A 12,143-nucleotide genomic window follows, 5' to 3' on the forward strand; every position below is an offset into this window, starting at 1 on the left:
TATCTGCTAAGGAGAAGGTCGGCACATCTGCCCACATCTGGACTGCAGGAACAGCATGTGTGGTGTACGCAGCACGGAGTAGAGCCCGCGAGCAGCAAGTCCCAGCGATAAGCTGACAGGGGCAGTCGTGGCTGCCCGACATCGCTCACACCATGCGGCACAGCTCAGCTCACATGCTTTTCTCCACAGTCAGGAAGAAGCAGTGTTAGATCACACTCCCATTACTAATGACCTTAAAGCCCTTTGGCTGACAACCTAGCTCCAAGACAGCTGATCTACAAGGAAATCCAAGCCACAGGTTTTCCTGGTTTGCCCGTTGATACTCTGAGTGCTTTTGCCTCCCCCCGATGAACTCACCGCTCTGGTGCTGGACAGCCTTGGAGCATCTCCAGCTGCAAGTTAGTAGAAACTGTCTGTTAACTGAGCTTATTCCTAATAAAACATAATTAACAGCAGCACTATTGGGGCAGAGCCATTGTCCATCTGGCCCAGTTTGCTATAAAAGGTTTAAAAAAGCTCATTGGTGGAGTTGCTTCTCCTATTGCTATGAGGTGAGTGGTGGTTGGTGACCACATTCAGGTAAATTTCATAGGTTTCAAGTCATTTGCTTGAGGTCGTAATATATTTTTGCTGTCTATTATGTTCTTCAGCAGATTCGGGACCATTCAGCGACTTAACTGTCAGATCAATACTAGTGAAGGATATTAAAAACATGTTCTTAAACAGAATGCTGTTGTTTGTTTGTTGACCAGCCGCTAGGCAAATGCTTGCATTGCACAGAAAGCAAACAGAAAGAGCCAGGATCCTAACAAACAGAGCTCGGGAAGGATGAGAAGGATGACTCGCGTTGGAGGAACCATGTAGCTCCACGAGGCTGGGGTTGTCCTAGGCAGGGCAATGGTAAGCTCCCAACACAGAGCGGAGGTCTCCTTCCTGCTTTATCTGCAGTTCATTACCCATCGTAGAGCTGTGGAATTAATAAGGCTTTGGTGACCGTGGACCATGCTCATAATGAGGAATGGATGTTTGCAACACTAAAATGGGCACAGTAATTAGCTTTGCCTATCTGCAGAGACCCCAGAACCCTCCAGCACAGAAAACAGTCTGCTTTTACACGTGGATTGTGTTTGAGTGCCTCTTTCCTTGGTCTCTGTTATACAGCAGGTTTGTGGACAGATGCCTCCAAAGCCTCTTTCCATCCCACTAAATTGCAGTATGTCTGCTCAGCCAGCGTGCCCACAGCCCCCCAGATGACATTGGATGTGAGGATTTTGGCTTTCGGTGAGTGCTGCTATTACTGCTCAGATCAAAGCACCTGCAGCAAGCTCAGCACCCCAGAAATCTGCACGTCAGATGGATGTGCACCCAGGATGGTCCGTGGTGATAAAGGGCACGAGCATCCCCAGTTCTGGGGAGTGAGGGGCTGGTGGCAGCCTGATGGGAAAACCTCACAGGGCATAAATAGAAAGGCATCCTTCCCACCGCTGGCGGCTCTTTACAGCCCTGACCTGCAGGGATCTAGGCTTTTTTCTGTAGCTGGTGGAATGAGTGGTTTACATATAAATTATCCGATGAATGTAGCCTTGTTTTCTGTTCATGAATCATTCATGGCCTGAGCCCGGTTTTGGCAAATGCACACGTTTTCTGTACATATCCTCTGCATCCTTTGAAGAGTGCTGAGCTGACAGCGGTGCCCAGGCTGCCCCTTTGGGTTTTCAATACCCGTGGCCTGCAGGCAGGTGAATCTCGTGGTCTCATTTGGGCCCCCTTCACTGCATGACTGAGTTGTTCAGATCCAGGTGTAAAATGATAAAGCCAACTAGTACAGTGTCTTCCTCAGCCTGACCCCCCGCTCCTGTTGGCCACTTGCAGCTCTATTATGAGAACTTTGTCAGGCACCGCTCACACCCCACTGACACAGCTGTTTGAGTGCTTTATCCCCACTTCTTGCTACAGAGATTTCCTCTAATTTCAAGCCTAAATTAATTCCTGGCTTATTTGAACCATTTGTCCTTCCCATACTTTGCACACCCAGTCTTCACCTAAATCAACAAAGTGCTTTTTTCCTCTCTCAGATGAATAGTCCTTGTGTTCCTCTGACTGTCCCAGATCCCTTCACTGGACCATCTGCAGTTTGAATTCGTAGCTCTCACACTTTTGGGAAGAGCTGCGCACAGAGCTCTGATGAGATGAGACCAACCTTTGTCAAACTGAATTAGTGCTTCCCTGGACTTCCAGCACGAGCTGGAAATCCCGCTTGGATATATCTGATCATTTTATTCTTGAGACCATATAATTGGCCATTAATGGTTAGCCTGTGGCATTCAAGTACACTTGGTCACTTCTAACAAATAGCTGAAATTTTTGCTGCTGTTCCATAAGAACTTGTCCATACGTTATATACTATTGCATTTTATCCCACTTCTATTACCTCAGTTTTCAAGGTCAGCTGTCAGTTAATAGCCCCATCCCGGTGTGCACTGACGATGCTCCCAACATTGCATGAGCTGTAAATGTCATTGGCACACTCCCACGTTCCCTTCCAAGGTCAGTGCAGAAATGAAATATGTTCGGTCCCGCTCCTGGTCCTGGGGGATGTTTACTGGTAACCTCACTTCAGAGCGGTAATTCCCCTTTCGGCGTTTCCTGTCATTGGCCTCCCTTTAGCCAGTGCTGTACCCACTTTACAGTTCCTGTATAAATTCTCCACGCTTTCAGTTGAGCTGATAATTTCCCATGTGGCACTATATCAAATGATTTCTTCGGTCCAGATAGATGAGATATCCTGCATTTCCTTTGTCTACAAAAATCATTTATCTTATCAATTTTATCACAAGCAGACACAGCTTGCCCAGCAGATTTTCATTGCTGGCAGGACGATCACAACCACAACACAAAATTGGGGTGCTCTCTACGGCTATGCTGGACCTGTGCATTTGGAGAGGGGGCTCTAATTTTAGAGACAAAATCTCTTACAGTACTACCCCTGGAAATGACCCAATTTGCCACCGAGGCTGTGAATAGACGGCAACTCTCATTCCCATCACGGAGCATAGAGTCAATGCCAGCGATGTATTTTCTTACAGCAGGCAACTGCAGCCCAGCACACCAAGGAGAGAAGACAAGGCATTTGCCTGCTTTATTTTGCTTGCTGTTATATATCTATTTGTTTATTGTAAGGGAAAAGTGCATGTTTTTTACACAAAACTGATAAGTTTAGTGCTTTCATTTTATGTTCTGAGCAGTTAAGCCATTCAGCGTTTTACGCATAGCACCGGTTCTTTATAACTCAGTGCCGACAACAGGAGTGTAAGATAATGGAGCCTAAAGAGAGAGATTTTTCCATTCTTACATTGTTTCTGAAATATGGAGCGATCAAATGCACTCAGTAGAAGGTTGCTATCAGTAAATCTTCAGTAAAAGTGCCTTTAAAAGTTAGACAGAAAAATTGTGGAAGGATAAAAAAGGCTTGTGGTTCCAGTAGAAACTCACAAAAGTTTTCTGAAAATTCCTTACAGGCACTGCAGCAGGTTTTCTCCCGTGTGGTTTGAAGGAAAGGGCTTCCGCCCCTCCTTACCTCAGCATTCACACAAGGAATGAATACCCAAAAATGATTCTGGGGGTTTTCCTCATCTGTGGCACAGCATGCTGGCAGAAGAGGGAAGGGTTATTTTGAGCCGTGCTTTCCAAGCGCTGCAATCTCCAGGTGAGATCTGGGAAGCTGCTGCTTTCCCCCCACGTGCCTGCCTCTGCTGTGGGCCGTCCTGAACCTGCAGCAGAAATATTCTCTCCATTTCTCAGGCTCATCATGTCCACAAAATCCTGCCTGCTGGTTACAGCCCGCATGTTCGTTGTTTCCATATCGCTGAGAAGTTCTCATCCCTCCTGGGTGTCTGGTTTTAAATTCCTGCTTGCGCACATTTCCTGAAGTGAATAGAAATGTAGGACTTATCTGCACACGCAGTTGATAGGATCTTCTGCAAAAACTGCCCATGGGCAATTATGCATTGAAAGGGCAATTACACACACAGCAACCCAATTTGCATACAAAATCCAGCTCATAGCCAAGAATTGTATGTACATTTTTGTGCAATATTTAGAAAATTGGGTCCCAAAGATATAAATCCCTTCTTCTGATATCAAATCACTTTTTACTTCTGCAACCAGAAATGGAATAAAGGAGTCACATTAGAAAAATATTATCAGAAAATGAGCAAGGTCACATCGAATCAGGCTGCAGGTCTGCCTGGCACTGCTCAGGGGTCAGAGGAGCTGTGTAGGAACAAGCCCAATGCGTCCCAGGGCTCGCCGAGCATCTTCTGCCAGCATTTTGTGTAACAGTGGCTTTCGCAGTCAAAGGAGGGCTTTCAGTATTCAATAGCCTGGATTATTCAGAAATAAATGGGTTATTCTTGCAGATAAAAATTCAAATAGAGAATAAACCAATTCTATTTGCTCACATATGTCCATATCAATACAGCATCTGATGCGTAAATATGCCACAGCAAGCAGATTCCTCTCCCTGCCTTTACACAGCACAGATGCGGGTGGCAGTGCCACGCTCTGTGCTGCGCCTGCACCCGCAGCTCTGCCAGGACTGCCTGCACCAGCACCAGCCGTCCCTTCTCCACAGCCCTTTCCTGGGGCACCATCGGCCTTGGCTATAAGGAGGACAAGAGGCAGAAATCTCTGGTTTCTTTGCACCATCACTGAGACTTATAAACCCTAGGCCAGGAGACGTTTTCATTCAGCTGGCATGTTTTGATAACCTTAGTTCCTGCTGTCACAGGTATTCAGAGTTGAAAAATAAAGCCACCCTTTATGGAAGTACATTTAATGAGAGTTTAATGTTCACGCTGTAAATTTGCAAGCAGCTGGATTTGTTTTTAAGTTTCCTTGACGTCTTTTATTTGTTTAATACATGGGTCTATAAAAGCCATTTCTCTGTGCCTGCTAATGAGCAATAGGGGACTCAACAATTTAAAACCTGGAACGTGGCATCAAAATGAAGAACGCAGTAAAGGCTGCCGGAGCGGGGAGCTCCAGATGTGACCATCGGTGCTTTACAGGGCTGGAAGATGGAGCACAGGCATGTGGCTGTGGTGTCACACAAGCTATGGACTCGCAGACCCAGAGCTGAGGTTTCCATCAAGCTAAACGTGAGCTAATGAACTTGCTTCCTCTTTGTGCTAACGAGCTCAGCTTTAGTCCATGCTGCGATGGAAGCCTTGGCAAGGAAGGCTTAAGAGGATGGGCGGGAAGAAACAGGACATCTGTGGAGATCCCAGATGATCTAAGGCCGACTTCCACAGGTATAGCTGGACACCAAAACATCTCCAGTGGAGGTCTTCTCTGTGATTAGAAGTGGAGAGTACCAGGGCCACCAACAGCCACCCCAGTGACCCTGCCACCTCCCTGACACTAGAGCTGTTGGGGCTTTTACTAAGAAACAGCAATGAGAAGGTAGTGCCTACCCACGGCCACTGCATTGCACAAAGTGAAGGAAGCATCTGGGAGCCTCCAGAATCAGCTGGAGTTGGGGAAGACTTTCCTTGGAACATATTCCATCAAAAGACAAAGACTGAAATTGAAGAAAATCTAAGATTCTCCTCATATATTTTTATTTGAGAAATTGTTTTGGAAAAAGAAATCGCTAGGAGAAAATATTTAAACGAGGGCACTTTTTCTTGATGTCTTTAAACAAAGCCTTTTAAGCTACATAACAGCAGGACATTGATTTTATTTTAAAAGTATTAAAAGCTGCATAATGAAAGTCTTTCATTTCACAAGAAATATTTTTTACTTTAATTTCACTAGATGGATTTTATGAATTGCTTCAAGTTATGTGAAATGATTTTCTTTTACATTTCCTTATTCAGGTTGTGCAACAGAGAGAAAAATCAGTTCTGTGCACAGCTTTACTCTTGAATATATTGAATTCCTCTGTGAAGATGGAAAGGATGGCAATCCTTGCAAACCGAGTAATTCAGATGAATAGTGTCTTCAGAGTCAATTACCACTGTGTGGAGCTGCTTCTCACTTCTGGCTCATCTGGACTCTCCAGCTCAGTTTTTGCTCTCCCCAGAATTTCTGATTTTTCCTGCCTTTTTTTTTTTTTTTTTTTTTTTTTTCTCCAGACAAACTAGAAAGGGATCCCCTCTGTTGTGCACATGGATTAACTAGAGCAAAGAACTTTAAAACAAGTCCCAAATCCCCGAACTGCTGTACTGCATTATAAAATACTTCACCAATACCTTTGTGCGCTTTGGTCCAAATGTCATCTTCATAAGGTAAGTTACTGGCAACCCCACTCCTATCGGGTTTGAACTCAGCAAAAGGGGAGAAGAGTTTAGCTTTCCCCCAAAAGCAGATGGTCAAAATCCAGCCCAGCTCCGAGCCACCACACGGGGCCCATCCCCCAGGGTCTCCTAATGGGTCACCGCTAGTTCTTTCTTGCAGGCAATACCGATTTAAGGGAAAACAGCACTAAATGTACAAATATCATAAATACCGCATACATTACCATTTATGAAAGACAAGCATTTCATTTTCCTGCATTCATGTTGGTTTAAAACAGCAGAGCTGCCTGCAGCGCCAGTCTCTGCCTGCCCTAGCTACCTCTGCATAAGCAAAGCCATGAATTTAACGCACTTTGTCTGCGTGCTGTAACGGTCCACCACGGGCAGAAAAACACAGTTACCTCCTCCCAGTGTTGGTGTCCATTATATGCCTTCCTGTTTGGCCTGGCAACATGCCCATGCACTTCCTATTCTCTATTGCTACGGAGATAATAAATAAGGCCAATTATTCCTATCAGGGTTGCATTAAGAACCACTACTTCCTGCAGTGCAATGTAAGTGCCACTTTTCATTCTTATTTTTATGATTCTTTAGCCAGTTATGGATCCATGTTGCTGTGCTTATATCAAAGGCAGTTTTAATTTATTTCAAGATAAAAATTTTATGAGAGATTGCATCAGATGCTTTTCTAAAATTCAAATAGACTGTGCCCACCACATTCCCTTCAGCTAGTAACTGTAACTCTATTTTAATAAGATATTGAATTTGTCTTCAAGATTAATATTTTTTTCTGCATAAACCCACCGTCAAATAAATATTTTCTCCTTTTTTATTTCAGATTTAGAAATTCGATGACTGTAACTGTCATACTCTTTCTGATGAGTAGGACAGCATTTACATTTCCTCCTTTCCTATACATTTCCTCCTCCTATAATTTCTCAGAAATAACTCAAGACAACTAAGTGACTCCGTCTGGTAATCCCTTTATCATCCTAGGATACATAACTCTTCAATTAGTTGGTCTCTACGTGTTTTACATTTTTCCGAGGATTTGATTGATTTGCCTTATTTTTTTTAATGCTTTCTGTTCAGTTATGTATAAAATATCTTTAATATGAATCTGATTGTACTGCACAGACATATAGGTCATATTCTACCATGAAACCCTGCACAAACCTGTTTTGTTCAGTGAAATGGATGCCCCTTGAGCTGTGCCACCTGCAAGGTTGGCTGCTATGCGCTGGCAGGGACATCTCCAACTCCATCTCCATCTCCTCTTGGAATGATGCACATCAGGAGTTTGTGTTTCACTCCATCATAGCCTCTCCCTGAGAGTGTTTCAGCTCTAATGTATAGCCTGATGTAAGGTCATACATACCCTGTGTTGTGAGACTTTCCTCCACAGAAGAAGAACCACCTCTTTCCAAAGAGACTGAATATTCACTAGTGGGAAGGGACGTCCGTAGCCCAGCCTGTGGCCACTGCGTATCTGGTTCCCTGTTGCCTTGATTACAGCAGCATCTTCCTCATCTTAGGGTATTCTCATCTCAGGCAGCCAACTTGCTTCTGTCAATAATAAAAATAAGTAGCAGAGCATCCAATGTATTATTGATCAGAAAATAAATATTTTAGTGTTTTTCAATAATTCAACATTGTCTTAAAAAGAAAAAAAAAAAAAAAAAAAAAAAAACACCAAAGCCCCACAAACAATGAAGAAAATTCCCCAAGTCCAGAGAGGGCTTTTGGGAAAAAATGTAAAAAGGATAACATCTGTGTTAAAAGCAGACATGCCTCTCTCATTTTTTAAAATGTTTTCAGGTTCGATAAAATAGTAGAGGGTTTGATGCACTTAATGATTCGCCTGAACTGGTTGGGAGGGTAAAATACCTTTCCTACCTCAATAATTTATCAGAAATAATGTTGCAGTGGGAAGTATACAAAGGGTTGCACCCTGACGGAGCAAAGCAGCAAGTATCTGCTGCAATACCATGTTTGCAAGGGACTGTTTATTTTATATGCTACTTCTTTCTATCCTTAAAGAAACCATCACCTTCTCCTCTTCTACAGCTTGTTACGATTTACTTATTTTTTACACCTAGATGAAAAACAAAAACAAAAACTTTCTTCCACTTTCTATGGCAATGGCCTGTAAAAGCACACACCTAGCGGTAGCTGGCTGAACATTAAATACTTGTACCACGTTTCTCAGTGCATTTACTGGGAGACGTATCACGCAAGCAGTAAAGATCGCTGCAAGGACTTGTCTACTCTTAAAAAAAGTGCCTTTGAAAATTGGCACCAAGGAATTCTGTGGTTGCTGTCTTTTACCATATTTGCCCTGTTTACAGCTCCAGAGGGATGGTTTCCCTGGCACTTAGTGCTGCATAGCCATCCGTATCTGATCATTAAGTTTCCTTGGCTCTGATCCAGTTATCAGTCAAAACTTCTGCACTGACTGTATTTAAATGATGCCCCATTTCCGTATAGAGGTTATGAAGTGCTAATTTCATATAAAAAGAGGAAGGCTCTATCACATCAGAAACAGAGGGCTGATGAAATGGGATTACCGTAGGCAAAGGAGGGGAGATTTAGAAGAATCTCTGTCCTCCTCCAGTCCCTTAGCCTTCATGCCTTTCCCATGCTCTTTTTCCAAGGGACACTTGAATAGCTTCCAACAGACCTGAGTCTGCAGCTCAGCTCAAGGCAGCTCATCAACGGTGCAAGCCAGGAAGCAGTGGCAGTGCTGACACCTCACACGTGCCCTGGCTCTTCACACTCTGCTGGTCTGAGTCCACACTGAACATCCACCCTGCTGGCACTAGGCTGCTTTTATTATCTATTATTTTTTATTATTATTGTTATTTAGCTAGAACAAAGTTAGCTTTGTTCTGCCTAGCCACTTTTGGAAAATATGATGTGATTTGCTTTTATTCTAGATGCAGACGTTCAGTTTATTAATAATTATGTGAGCAATGGTAGCGTGCACTAGACCTAGTTCACATGAATGGCAGGCACACTGAAAGAACTGGCCGGGCTGGGGAGTGAATCACCATTCCTGCATCAGAGCTGTGAAGCTGGGATGAAATGTGCTACTGATGTTGATTCTCTCCTCGTTTAGCTCCAGTTCCTAACGGAGATAAAAGATCCTATTAGATAGATTTTATGAAGAGACAGTCCTTCATCACAGACTTTGAACAAGCTGAACAAAAATTGTTTTTTTTTTTTTTTTTAAAAAAAGGATTTTCTTCCAGCAGGCATGTGCACATCTGAAATGTCCCAAGTCAAGATTTTACAAACTCATTTCCAGAATTCGCAGGAGTTCTAATGAATCTCTCCGGCTCTCTGACGCAGAGGAAGGAATGCAGAAATATCTCATTAGTTTAAATTAAAAACAAACAAGTGAGAGGAAAATGCTCTGCAAAGTAGCCATCAAAGCATTAAGGCTGTGAACATAATTTAAATAACAAACTTCTATGGGACACAAGTGAGAATTGGGGCAGTGGAAGAACTTGGGCTTTGGGTTTTTTTTTTGGCTTGCACATCAGCCATGCTGTTCCTGCTGAGTCCCAGGGGCAAGGCATGCTCAGAAAGGACCGGGAGGAGAGCATTGGACAGGAGTGGATGTTCACTAAGTACTCACTCAGGCCAAACCTGTTGTCACTGACTTCCAGAGCTGCCACATCCCCACTAAAGCCTGTGCTTGCCTTCCAAGCAGCCAAGTCACACTTCCAGCAATACTGGTGCAGCCTACAGCAGCTCTGAAGGTATTTTACCACTCCAAGATAACATCTCTAGTACTTTCCCTGTCCTTTCTTAGTTGCTCCATAAATATATACACGTGCTACCATGACTTGAAGTCCGTAATACTGAGGTTCCATACAATTGGAGTAATTTATTCCATAAACCAGGCCAGCTAAAAAACAGGATTTGTATTTCCATGACAAACACATTTCAAAACTTGGCCTCACTCTGCATTGCAACCCTCTCCACCTTCTGCCCATTTAAGTCAATATTCCTGAGGGGAAAAAAAAAAAAAAGTTTGTAAAAATCCCACTTACAGACCAAAATCTCTGGTCTTCACCAACAGAAGTCTGCCTTGATGATGGGTGCGTAGGCCATCTGCTACCTTCAACTCCTTTTCATGACTGGAGATGGCTTTCCCTGGAGGGGAAAGTCCTCGCCGTATTCCAGCTCCTGCTGTTCTGCTCCTACCTGGAAAGAAGGAAATGAGAGAAATTCAGCGTAAGAAGCCTCCGATTTGTTCCCTGAGTGCAGCTCTGTTGCCACAGCCTCAATCAGCTGCACACCAAACACTTTAGTTAATTGGCAACAAATTGGGAGATATGAGTTGATTGCAATAAATATTTTATTAATTTAAAGAAACAAAAGGTTGCATCCCTTCTAGCCCAGTTTGATTGTGCACAGTTACACACATTAATATGTAATTGCCACATCAATTGGCAATCGTGGGCTCAGAAGGAGCTCATTAGGAAAAATACTTCTGCATGTATCCTCAGTAGGTGTCAATCAGCATCGCGCCATTGAGATCGATGGAGCCAGGCTTACTTATAGAGTCAAAACAACAAAAATTCACCTTGAAAATAAATCCTACAGTAAGTTCTCATATTTAGCTAGGCAGAGGAAGAACTGATTTTTCTCTGCATTTTTTTTTCTTACTTAAAAATACAATTTTTTCTGTATCTCACCTATGCTTAGAAACCAGGTATTATTTTTTGTGCCTAACCCTGCAACTAAAACACAAATATTCAAAACTAATAATGCTGTAGCTCTCTACATCCCATGTTTGCCTTCTTCGCTCCATCCCACCAGCACAGTGTGAGGAGCATCTCTGTCTGGGGGGGTGGGAAAACATCTTACATTCTTTCTGTCTCCAGTTTTGAGGTTTTCGTGATAAAATCAAATGCAGGCTATGGCAGAAACATGTGTGGCAAAGCAATGACAAGAAGTGGTTGAATTATTCATGGTGAATAAATTAGCGATGAGCACAGGCCTTTCCCAGTGCAGGATGCCTCTGTGAGTTATCTCCAAGGTGGTGGAGCCTAGTACACGTCCAAAAAGCTCCACTTAACTGGACAGACTTTCTGGGGAAATTAGTGCCAGGATCAGACCCGTAACTTGGAACAAAGCACTAGAGCTGTCACTGTAGTGATGTTTCATTAGCAAATATGTATTTCATTTTCATCTGAATGTTGCACAGCAAACCACTGATTTCCACACAATTTTTGATGGGAAAAATTCAAAATAAAGCACTTCCCGCTCATTTTGATAAGGAAAAAAAACACATCACATCACCTATTTAACTGACTTAATCCATTTGTTTTCCTTTCCTATGTGATTCTGATGTTCTCACATTTTAGAAAGAAAGAAAGAACCACAATTTTATCACTAATGCTTTTTGTGACACTTTCATCCTGTCGGAAAGGTAAACAATTTTTCTCTTCTTTGTTTTTTAAATTCAAAGTTTTTCTGTAGAACAGAAATTCCTTTTTCTGACCAATCTGCTGTGCAGATGAGATGAATATTTTTTTCGGCTGCATTTTCTTCGTAAGTTGTTTACTTTGACTACTTACTAGTCATTCTGTGGGATATCTGAGCTGTCACTGAAGTCATTTTGGCTTTCCTTCTGCTCCTGGAACAGAGGACAAACTGTTTAAACAGAGGAATAACAAACGATGAGCAGCAACTAAAGAAATGTAAATAATTCATAAATAGTTGTTTCTGCGCATCCTGGCACAGCCGTTCCCCAACAGCTATGCAAACAGAAATCTGTTTGTGCAGCGATACCCGAGCCCCTTCCCATCGCTGTTCTCAAGCAGCAGCCTG

At 43.0% G+C, this 12,143-nt stretch overlaps 1 long non-coding RNA gene across 3 annotated transcripts; it reads right to left on the reverse strand.

Moving 5' to 3' along the window:
* Positions 1-2,788: 2,788 nt before the first annotated feature.
* On the reverse strand, positions 2,789-12,127 carry LOC118176971. 3 transcript variants are annotated; one of them, XR_004755616.1, is made up of 5 exons: positions 11,891-12,127; positions 10,358-10,511; positions 7,678-7,865; positions 5,475-5,581; positions 2,789-3,924 (listed from the first exon to the last, which is right to left on the reverse strand). It is a non-coding gene; the product is annotated as an uncharacterized LOC118176971 (long non-coding RNA). The 3 variants fall into 3 exon arrangements; XR_004755615.1 differs by lacking the exon at positions 2,789-3,924 and adding an exon at positions 4,138-4,382 and having other exon boundaries at positions 11,891-12,125; XR_004755614.1 differs by lacking the exon at positions 2,789-3,924 and adding an exon at positions 4,831-5,352 and having other exon boundaries at positions 11,891-12,124.
* Between the last annotated feature and the right edge of the window lie 16 nt (positions 12,128-12,143).

This window comes from Oxyura jamaicensis, chromosome 20 (assembly GCF_011077185.1).
Source record: "Oxyura jamaicensis isolate SHBP4307 breed ruddy duck chromosome 20, BPBGC_Ojam_1.0, whole genome shotgun sequence".
In the NCBI taxonomy this organism is placed as follows: Eukaryota; Metazoa; Chordata; class Aves; order Anseriformes; family Anatidae; genus Oxyura; species Oxyura jamaicensis.